An 11,262-nucleotide genomic window follows, 5' to 3' on the forward strand; every position below is an offset into this window, starting at 1 on the left:
ATCATTCAAGGAGGGTAGGCACGAACTATGCTGACAAAAGAGCAGGAAGTAACTGTGTGTTTGCCTTAGAAATGCTTGTCTGGTAGAGTAATACTGATCTAGCTAGGCTGGCATAATACTTCTTGCCGAACTCTGGCACTGAAATTTATCACGCACTTGATTATCATACTGCAAATAACTGTAGCAGATATACTGAGGTCACATTGAGTTTAATAGCAAATACATGGGCTTCGGACAGAAATTACATGTAAATCGGTATAAGTGATTGGAAATTGGTTCAACTCTGTAACACAAAAGAAGTGCAGTACAGATAAACCACTTTCAAAATGGCCAAAACTGATTTAAGATAAACCTGGATGGATGTATTATCAGATTTAACTGATTTAAGTTAAATCAATTTATTGAACTTCTGTCCCACATCCCTTCCAGATTCAAATTAGCTCACAGTCTCACAGCATCCCAGGATGCTTTGGCACCTCCCCTGCAAACACTGCCTTGTAGGGTGGGTGGGCTAACCTTGGTTCAAGCTGTCTGCTTCAGGGAGGCACCTCCCAGGGTCTGGCCTGGGCCACTGCAGGCATGTGGCTACATTACCAGAATCAAAAGGGAACATCTGTTCACTTATTTATTTAATCTCCTATATTTAGACTAACCTGCAAAGATTGAATCAGTCTTGGGCTTTTTGACTGTCTGTACTTAACCAAAATCACCTCCAACTCTTCCTGAAAGAAGCAGACAGACGGCAGGGCAGGGTAGCACCTTATAGAATAACTCATTCAGAAATGCATAAGCTTTAGTAGGTGACAGCCTACTTTTGTCAGATGTGATGAATGAACTAAAAGCAGCAGAGTAGGAGAAGAGGTGCTGCTTTTTCACAGTGCCAAGAGCCTCAATTGAGTCCTGCAGCATTTCACACCTACATGCAAAATGCCTTAACACTAGGCTCCACACAGCTGTCAAACTTGTGGCTTCCTCTGCCTCAGGCTCACAGCAAGTTTAGTACAAAAAGCTATAGAACAATGAAAACAAGAAATTAGGAGCAAACTGAAATTAGAAGCAAACTGAATTGTTCTAGCAATAAATCTCTTAAGGGTCTCATGACTGCCTGAGAGAGTTTCAGTGGACAATAATACATAATTAATGGGATTCTGTGTACAGTTTAATTTTAAAAGGCTCAAATGACCAATTCATGCTGCTTTGGAGGTCTCATCCAAATACGAAGCAGACAGACTTCAGCTGTGTTATCATGCTGGTATGCCTGCAATTAGAAACAAAGCAGTTTTTCGTTTAAGAATTTCAGACCAATGGTAAACTGTGAAATGTGGCTGTGAAAAGTCATCTTGTACATATGGCATAACTTCATCGCCTACAGGACAGTTAGGAGAACTGTGTCCTAACACTATGTCCTTTGACTTGGTTCTCTTTGGCAACATGTTCAGCATAACACATTCAGCCCTACCAAAATTGCTCCTAATAACTGTTTTGTCCTATTTGGAAGCTCAATGTAATTATTTTCTCAATTACAGCACAAGCATGGAAAAAGCCACCACAAATTATTTTCAAATGAGAAAGAAGTCTTTCAGTAAATCTTTACACACCAATGTATGTGATTTGGAGTCATTAAAACCTGGAGTCCGTCCAGTTTGAACACTGAGTCAAACCACAGATGAGATTCAATGGAAATCCATAAGAATGATGTAAAAATAAAACAAATAAGCCACACTTTAATGCAAAATATTGTCACAACCCAAGGGTGTGATTTTTGTTTGTGTGAGCTTCGGCACTGCTAAATTATTTCCCGCCACTCATAGCTTTCTTTGCAGGGTGCATTTCTGAGCTGCAGAAAGGAGATGCACGCTGCAAGGAGTTCCCGCCATTTGTATTTAAATTTGTGCCCCACTATTGGCCAGTTCTAAATTATTCCCACGTGGCGGCTAGTGATTGGCTTGCTAGCTGTATAAGAGGCTTGAGCGGTTTCCGCCCAAGTTGGAGCACTCCACGACTATCAGGAGGAGGAGAACTTCACGTCTCGTGAAGATCTCTAAGCGCTGCGGAGCCTATTGGACCCAGAGTGTATATCAAGAAGGCTACAGGGGTCTGATCAGCCTCTCGCCTCTCCCCGTCGCCGCCTGATCCCTCAACGTACCCTTCCCTGCGCGAAAAGTTCCACGGAGCCTAGCAAACTTCGTGTGAGTGAATCCAGAGCTCTACCCGGGGTTCGAGTCCTGCAGTTTTTTTTCTTCCCGTCGCCGAAACCCCATTGCGACGTACTCCTGAGGTTTCTGTTCATCTCCCGTCGCCGAAACCCCATTGCGACGTACCCTTACTTTCTGCAGGCATCTCCTGTCGCCGAAACCCCATTGCGACGTACCCATACGTTCTGCAGGTTCGAGTTTTTTGTTTTGTTTTGTAACCGCAACTCAAGCAAGTTTTCCTGCCTGCACCGCGACCATCTTCAGTGTAAGTAAAATAACCTTAAATCAACCACTAAGCGTCCGTGCCTAATTCTAGCGTGCCGCCTGCCTTCCCCGACCCAGCATGTCCAGGCTGCTGGCCACAGCCCACCGCGCGAAAAAAGGGCCTCGGACCGCTCCTGGCCCGCACAAATATGCATGAAGGAAAACCTCCTAGCATGACAGGAAATAGTATGGTAATCAGATGAAAGAGAATTTTTAAGTGATAATTATAGTCAAGATTTGGTGTTTTTGGGGATTGCTATTGGTGATTGATCAATGAAGAACAAATTTACTTTTATTAGTAAATGTTTAGGATTGTGAATCCAAAAAAGCTGACAAAGTCAGTAGGGAAATACATAGCGCCCGAGTGAGGGACTAACAATAGAAGGATGGGGGTGAGAAAGGGAACGCAACTAGGTTACAGGAGATACAATGTTAGCCAACTAAGCCCGGGGGTAGGGAGGAGGGGGGAAGAGGGGGAGGAGGTTCACGACGCTGAGAGAAAAAGAAGATAGATACACACAAACCCGTTACAATGGTCTGCAATGGTGGAAGAAGTGGTTCGCAGAAAAAGTGTCTCAGTTCATATAGAGTCTCATCATGGGGGTCCTCTTCAGGTGGAGCAGGGTCATCCATAGGTGAAGAATCCTCTCGAAGTGAAGGTCCATCTGGTGCGGGGGCAGGGGTCAGGCGGTCCCCTCTGGGTCCGGTCCGGCGGTGGTTCGTCTGGTGGGGTCAGTATACTGGCAGTGGCTCATGATGTGTTCCACATAGATGTCACGGGACCAATGGATGGTGTCGGACACCATGAGGCAGCGCATCAGCTTGGCGTAGCGGTGGGAGATGCGGCAGGCACGCAGGACGCTCTCGTTGCTGGGGTCCCAGGCTCCAAGCGTTCCCGTGATGAGCACGTCGACCGTCACGTCATAGCCGTGGCCCCTCAGGATGTCAGCCAGTGAGGCATACTTCTCCTGCTTGCGAGCCCGGGCGTTGGTGAAGGCTTGGCGCCGGTTCTTGAAGGGGATGGTAACGTCCACAATCATGACATTCTTGGCCTCCTCGTTGGTGATGATGATGTCAGGATGCATCTGGCTCTCGCAGCCCAGGACAGTGCAGTTCATGGAGATCTCCATGGCCCTCACCAGGCGGTCCTGGACAGCATTGTGGCAGAGCTGCCAGGCTCTGGCATGCGGCTTGCAGCTGCACAGCTCGTAGGGGAGAGTCTCTGCCGTGTCGCTGCACCGTCGGCACCTCTTGTCCCAGTGGCTGAAGTGGATGGCCCCGTTCAGAGGCAGGCAGTTGAGGCGGGTGCGGTGGAGGAAGCACCAGTCCACGAAGCGCATAAAGCTCCCACTGGGCATGAAGTGGTTGCTGGAGTCCCACTTTGAGGTGATGTCGAAGACCTTGCCCTCATCGGGTTTGGCCCTCAGGTTGCTGGCATGCTTGTTTCGGATGGCGTCCTTCAGGAACCTCTCCAGGAAGGTCCTTGTGCGGGGCGTCACTGTCACAGGGTTGGCATGCGGGGCTGGTTGCAAGGAGTACTACACTTGATCTGAGCCTTCAAGAGGCCAAATTCCACATCCTTAATCAAACGTCTAGGCCCTTAATTCCCAAAAGTATACTGGGGTTTGTTTTTCTTTTTCTACCTCAGAGATTTTTTTTTTACTTCTGCATTTTAATCTAAATATACCTCAATCAGCATGTTTGATTCTGACTAAAGCATGCTTGGCAAACAGCTACAAGCGAGGTGAGAAATTAATTTGTCTGAGTCTAGTGGTTGGGGCTACATAGCTGAGCGGAGATGGCATGCTGCCGAATTCACAAATTAAGTCAGGTATATACCCATATAGTAGTAGGGCATGAAATACAATATGAGCATCAATTATTTCATTCAAGTATAGAGGTCATAGGATGCTCTCTCGGTCTCTGTCTTCTTTTGTTCATTGTCATTCATTCCAATTTTATGTCCTTAAAGTTGGTTGATTAGACCATCCAGATCAGAACATTTCTTAATACTGAGGAAGTTTGGAAGTGCATCTGAAAAGAATCTGCAATGACTTAGGTAACAGTATAAAATTAGCCATCTAATATGAAGTAGTTAGAACCAGGGTATTAAACAGCAATGTAATCTAACTTGAACTGGTGAGGCTTTCTGTGCAATGTACAAAATGAGTGAAACTCCATGTATTCTCACACACCCACCACTGGTTATGATGGCAAAAGACCCTGAGTCTATGAAGCAGTGAGAAATGGTATTAGGGTAGAGTAGAAATGACTGGTACAGCATAAAACAACAGAGATATTTTCTATCTGTATCTATTAAAAGCTTTAGTAAGTAGAGCAGCTGATTATATGCACTGTGTATCAGGCCGATTTCTTCTTTGGATGTCTCAGGTCTATTGTACAGTACATCTGGTCTGTTAATCATATTGTATTTCATGCCCTACTACTATATGGGTATATACCTGACTTAATTTGTGCATTTGGCAGCATGCCATCTCCACACAGCTTTGTAGCCCCAACCATTAGACTCAGACAAATTAATTTCTCACCTCGCTTGTAGCTGTTTGCCAAACATGCTTTAGTCAGAAACATCAACTCACAATTCCTTAATCATCTTCCATGTTGCCATACAGTGGTGAAGCAGGTAAAAGACTGATGTTTTATCAATTCTTGTAATCAGTTTCCCAGAAGATTATTCAAGAGTCCTAGTAGTATAACTAATGGCAGGGGAGGTGGGGAACCCCCAGAGCACCAACCCCAGGTGCCAACTTGGGACACCAGTTGCTGCGTGCTGACCTAGCTAACACTGATGCTGGCAGCCTGGCTGCAGCTGCAGCCCTGTGTGCTGTCATCATTTAGATACAGAATTGCTCAGTTATACCTCTGAAGCATCCCTTAATTCAATTTGTTCCAAGCTGCAGACCCCTCAGCACCACCTGGTTAAAAAAAGGTTGGTGGCATTCAGAGTCCCTCTCAGATAATGTTAGAACCAGGTTAGAATGAAGGTGCAGCATGTGCTTTATGTCAGCTGTCTTCACCCCATTCTTCATAAACATGGTCATTCAGGTAATATAAAGCCCAAAAAGAATGGCTACAATTCAATAAAACTTTCCATGAGAGGATCTTAAAATGTCTTGAAAATAGTACATAACCAACAAATTCAGCTTCTCATGGGGTAGGCAAGTATTATCTCCGTCAAGCAGATGAAGAAAATGAGGCATAAAAAAAGTTCAAGCAACTTACTTAAAGGTCACACAATGGGCCAATGGCAGAGCTGGTGAGAAGGCCCCCTCAGTCTGCTGGCCTCTGTTTTGACCATAAAATGGCTTTTCCTTTTTTAAAGAGGGAAACAATACAAGCTTAGCCAGTAATATATCAGTATTTAAAGCCCATAAGGGCCCTCCAGGGAAGGTTACAGTATCCTCCTGAAATGTGAACAGGAACAGTGTTTGTTTCCCATTTCCAAGAGTTTGATATTTATATTTGTTTGTTCCTGGGCTGATCTCTTTAAAATTTATGTTGTGGTTTTGCAAGTTCCCGATTCACTGACTTGGGAAATAACTGCATTTGGAGGCTGACTCATCCTTGATACATCCATGATAGAGACAACAGTTTTAAGAGTACCAAGTAATTTTAACCTTTAAAAGTACTAAGAATATATTTGTAGTCTATGCAAGCCAAGAAACAGTAGGGGCCAAACATTCATGCTTATTTCATTCAGGCTTCATTAATGCCTGTTCAGGGATGTGAGCCCTACTGTTTTGTTTGTTTCCCTCCTATGGAACTCAAGAAAGTATTTTAAGTGATTAGTGAAATGACACCATTCAAGGAGAAGCCTTCAGACAGACTATTCAATTAATTCAGTGAACCCCACTATTTTTTTCTGTTTAATCATGTCCCCTTTTCGTATAAACAGAATGCCAGCAACCTGATGCTGTCTGTTCCATAAATGACAAAGCTGTTATAATCTAAAATAAAATTATTTTAGAGCTATTTGTATCTAAGTCTTGGGAAGTGATTTTGCAAACTCCACCACATCAATAATGATGAGATCTTTATGTTGTTCTTGAAAGAGCTCGCTGAAATTTGTAATGTCCAGACTTAGACGCAAAGTCAAACTTAGATTTGAGAGTTCATTTTGTCTCAGATCGGAGCAGTGGGCTGAAGGATGGAGAATTAGATCTTAAGAATTCTTCATTAATTTTGTTATGATGTTTGACTTTTGTCTTGTTCCAATAAAGCCAAAACATTTCAACTCTATTTCAATGTTACATAATAAATAATATAAAAGCATGAAACAAAACATTTTTGTCATTTCCCATGACAATTTTGATAAAGTCAAAGTTAAGACACTCTCATTACATGTTTATATTTTGTAAAATCAGTTTTCTGACTCAAAATTGTTCTGGTGGAAAATTTTTGACCAGTTCTAACCATTCATGCTGCAGAAAAGCAGTGCTGGACTAAAAGGCCACTCTTTCTTGATGGTGCATTATACTTTCTTTCTACTTTCTAGCTGTTGTGTTCCTTGTAGAAAAGAGAGCTGTAGGGTGAAGGAGATTAAATTATATATGGAAAAAAAAGTCAACATTTTGTCCAAGCCCAAATGGGCCATCAAAATAACATTACTGTCTACAAAACTGGGTGCAATTTAATGGTAGATTAGGGCAGGGGTTTTCAACCTTTTTTAACAAGCGTACCCCTTCTGTCTCAGTGTCACCTAATGGACACCTTTTATAGTTTTTCTTGTTTTTAAGGGGTGGGGGGCAGATTGAGGCCCCGCAGTGAGGGAGGGAATGGTGCGGGGCAGGCGCTACTCAGCTGGGATGGGGCGTGGGACGGCGCTGCAAGCAGCTCATCAAGGTGGCACGAGGAGGGGGAACGGCTCCCGCTGCTGTGTGCACCCTGGGAAGGGATGGGGGCGTGTGACCCCAGTTCTGCACATGGGGTGAGGGTAGGCTGCCACTGTGGGGGGTGCAGATCGAGGCCCCAGTGGTGGGGCACAGGACTGAGCCATGTGGGGGGATGGCTCCCACTGCTATGAGCACCCAAGGAGGGCATGGGGGGTATGTGCCCCCAGATCTGCACGTGGGGGTGGGCGGGCTGCACTTGGAGCAGATGGCAGTAACGCTGGGAGCGGGGTTGGGGGAGCTACAGTGAATCCTGGAGTGGCTGCAGCCCCCCTGTCTCCCCGCCAGCCCTGCTCCAATGAGGAAGGGAGTGTGACTGGGGCTGGGGCTGGGCCCAGGCAGGCTCCGCTGCCCACACTGAGCACAGAAGGAAACTAAGGCAGGAGCCTGGTGGTGGGAGCTGTGTGTGGCAGCTGCTTTATGTGACCCTGTCTGGGTAATCAAGGAACAGCTTCCTCCTTAATATAAACAGTGACTTTATTATAGCAGTTTCTTACAGAGCTGTTACAGGGCCTACTGTTCTCCCCCAGCCTCTCTAACTCTCTTGTTTTTCCTGTCTCCTCCCCGTCACTTCCTGTTCCTCCTTCGGACTCCTTTCTGCTGCTGCTGGCTTTGCCTCTGAGATTCATACATATTGTTATATCTTTCCTTTCAACAGTTCAAAACAGATGATTAACTTATTCTCATGGTTGGGCCAGAGTTTGCTAGCACATAGCTCACTGTGGAGACCTAGCCTTTACCACTGATCTGCTGTGTTCTTTAGGGTTCATAGTCATCCAGGTATGCTGGTCATTGTACCAGCCTCCCGCTTCTTGCTTGTTTGATTTTTCTGGGTACTACACCTGCTTCTGTTTTGTCCGTGTCTTTGTTTTGCAGGCTGGGCTCTGCTTGCGTATCTCTTTCCTTTGTGGAGTCCATGGCGTCTTTCTCCCCTATCTGGGGCTCACTGACGACTGACCAGTTGTCAAAGCTGTCTTGGTTCTGATCCTGGAATCTTTTGCTCACTTGTATTTCTGCTCTGCCAGCACTCCGCAGCTGCTTCCAGTTACTTCTCAGTCACCGTCCACTATCTCTGACGACTTTGTAGGATCTATCTCCCACTGCACCCTCAACAGTGGCCTTTTGCCATTCTTTCACATGTGGACTTACTGGTTGTACCCAGACCTTTTGCCTTCTGCACAGTGGTCTCAGGTCCCTGGCTTCTTTGTTATGCTGTGATACTTGCTGAGACTGTTGCTCTTTTGGCTGCTTCCATGTACTGTAGCCCCTTCCTTCCTGGGGTTGTAGCAAACAGTCTCTCATGGGGAGTAACGTCTTACTTCTCTGGCACTTTAATCTTTGGGCAGGGCTACTGTCCATTCCCTAGGAAGGTGTGTTGCAATGGTTCAATAGAGTCAGGTAGGGATCCTCTGCAGTCTTATTTTCCTTCAACAAGTGTCTCTTGGCTGTCTTTACCACTGATTCAGCCTTCCCGTTGCTTTGTGGGTACCCAGGGAATGATATCTTGTGCTGGAATTCCCATCTAGTGCAGAACTGTTTGAATTCTCTTGGGGTGTATTGTGGGCCATTGTCTAAGAACAGTGTCAGGTATCCTATGCCATGCAAAATGAGCCTTCAGCTTCCTGATCACCGTTCCTGCCTGAGTGTCTTCAAGGTAATCCACCTTCCAAGAATTGAAATAGTAGTCTACGGTGACCAGGGTCAGAGTCTGGATCCAGAGCTGAATTTTACCAAACTCAGAGTGTGCTCAGATCTGTCATTGACATTGTTTCTGTCATTGACATTGAACAAGTCAGTCCCTACTTTATCCCAGGACTGAGAGGAAGTCAGGTGGGTTCAATGTCTCTTTTTGCAGTTTGTCTCTGTATTCCTTGCATACCTCACACTACTCCATGTATGTTCTCAAGTGGGCATTCATGCCTGGCCACTCTTGTGCTCTCAGGCATGATTCTATTCCCATGTGTGAAGCACGGAGTTGATTCTTGATGTCTTACCACACAGCTACGTGGATCACTACCCTGTCTCCCTTGAACAGAATTCCATCCTGTGTACATAATTTATCTTTCCATTGGTAGTATGTGGCAACTTCTGGTGGTATTTGTGCCTTGTCCTGTGGCCAACCCTGTAGGTTTAACTGCTTGTAGCACACCATCCTGTAGCACACCATCCTGTTCCATACTCTGTTGTATTGTTTTGAGACTGCTTTTGAAGATGGGTAAGTCTTGTACCATGCTAATGGACTCTATCTCCTGTTCTACAGATCCATCTGTGCTGCACTCTGGAAGGTATGCTCTGCTTAGTGTATCTGCCACTTGCAGGGACTTCCCTGGGTAGTATTTTACTCACATCGTAGGCCTGGAGTCTCAGCAGCATGCATTGAAGTCTCTTAGAAGCACCAGCAAGGGCTTTTTCATTATGATCTTTAATGATTTGTGATCTGATTGCACATCTACTTTATGTCTAAAGGTGAACTGACTGGAACGTTTCCATCCAAACAATACCACTAGTAACTCCTTTTCTATCTGTCATTGCTCTACTAGCAAAAGCTACGGGCTACTGGTTCTGCAGCAGTACCGCTCCCAGACCTCCTTCTGATGCATCACACTGTAGTACTAGCTGCTCAGCTGTGTTGTAGTACTTCAGTGTGGGGGCCTCACTGATGAGTTTTTAAAATTCTTTTGAATACCTCCTCTTGGGTCTGTGCCCATTCCCAGGCTGCATCTTTGTGTTAGCAACGTTATTGGCTCACAAGCATTAAGACAAGGGTGCACAAAATTTGGACAGATAGTTAACCATCCCAATAAGGCTGACATCCTGTGGCCTGGGCATCTCCATAGTGGCTCTCACCTTCTCCAGGTCTAGCCATAGTTCTTCCAAAGTCAGCAGATGTCCAATGTAGGGTACTTTCATTCTTCTCAGCTGTATTTTGTCTGCATTCAGTTTAATATTCCTCTGCCAGCATCTGTTAAGGAGTTGTTGCAGTTTGGAGTCATGGTCACAGATCGCCTCTTCCTTATCATCCTATTCTCCTATGACAAGAATATCATCAGCCACAACCTTGATATCCAGAAGACCTTCCAGATCCTGGTTCAGATCCTGGTTCTCATTGGAAAACTTCCGGAGCTGAGCTGATCCCCATGGGCATCCTTAACCAGCGATACCTGCCAAAGGGCATACTAAAGGCTGTCAGGTGGCTGGATGATTCGTCTAGCTCCACATGCCAAAATCCATTCTTGACATCACAAACTGTGAACACTTCTGCCCTAGACAATTCAGGTAGTATGTCCTCAATAGTTGGCAGTGGGTAGTGGCTTCTTTTGAGTGCCCTGTTAAGTGGTTTCAGATCAATGCAGATCCTCAGTTTGCCTGACAGCTTCCTTACTACTACGAGGTTGCTGATCCAGTCAGTGTTTTTTTCAACCAGTGTGAAGATGCCTTTTTTCCGCAGGTTTGTCAATTATTTCTTCAGTGGCTCTAGCAGAGGTAGCGGAATTCTGTGTGTTGGTAGTTGTACTGGTTGCACCTGTGGATCTATTTCTAACTTCACTTTGCCTTCAAAGAGTCCAATGCCCTGGAATATGTCTCCATATCTTAACAGAATATGTTAGGTAGTGAACTTAATGACCGTTCTTTTGCTCTCCTGTGCTGCCCGGCTGCCCAGCAGTGGATGGGTGTCCACCCTGTTGTCTCTAGTGGGTTATGGAATAGAGAAAATCCCACACAATTTACTGATTCATTTTGATGCACTGGCTGGGGGAGTAGTTAGCTGATTGTACGATTTCACAATGATTACACACTTAATTCATACAACACAATTTTATTTTAAAACTCTTTGCTACGTATATAACACTGCTTAGCTTTAAGAAACACCACAAACATTAAGAACACAATAA

At 45.1% G+C, this 11,262-nt stretch overlaps 1 long non-coding RNA gene across 1 annotated transcript in view; it reads right to left on the reverse strand.

Moving 5' to 3' along the window:
• The window catches only part of LOC102376905, a 20,050-nt gene that overhangs the window by 3,678 nt on the left and 5,110 nt on the right, over positions 1-11,262 (reverse strand). The gene's annotated exons all lie outside the window — the stretch shown is intronic.

This window comes from Alligator sinensis, unplaced genomic scaffold, assembly GCF_000455745.1.
Source record: "Alligator sinensis unplaced genomic scaffold, ASM45574v1 scaffold696_2, whole genome shotgun sequence".
Lineage (NCBI taxonomy): Eukaryota > Metazoa > Chordata > Crocodylia > Alligatoridae > Alligator > Alligator sinensis.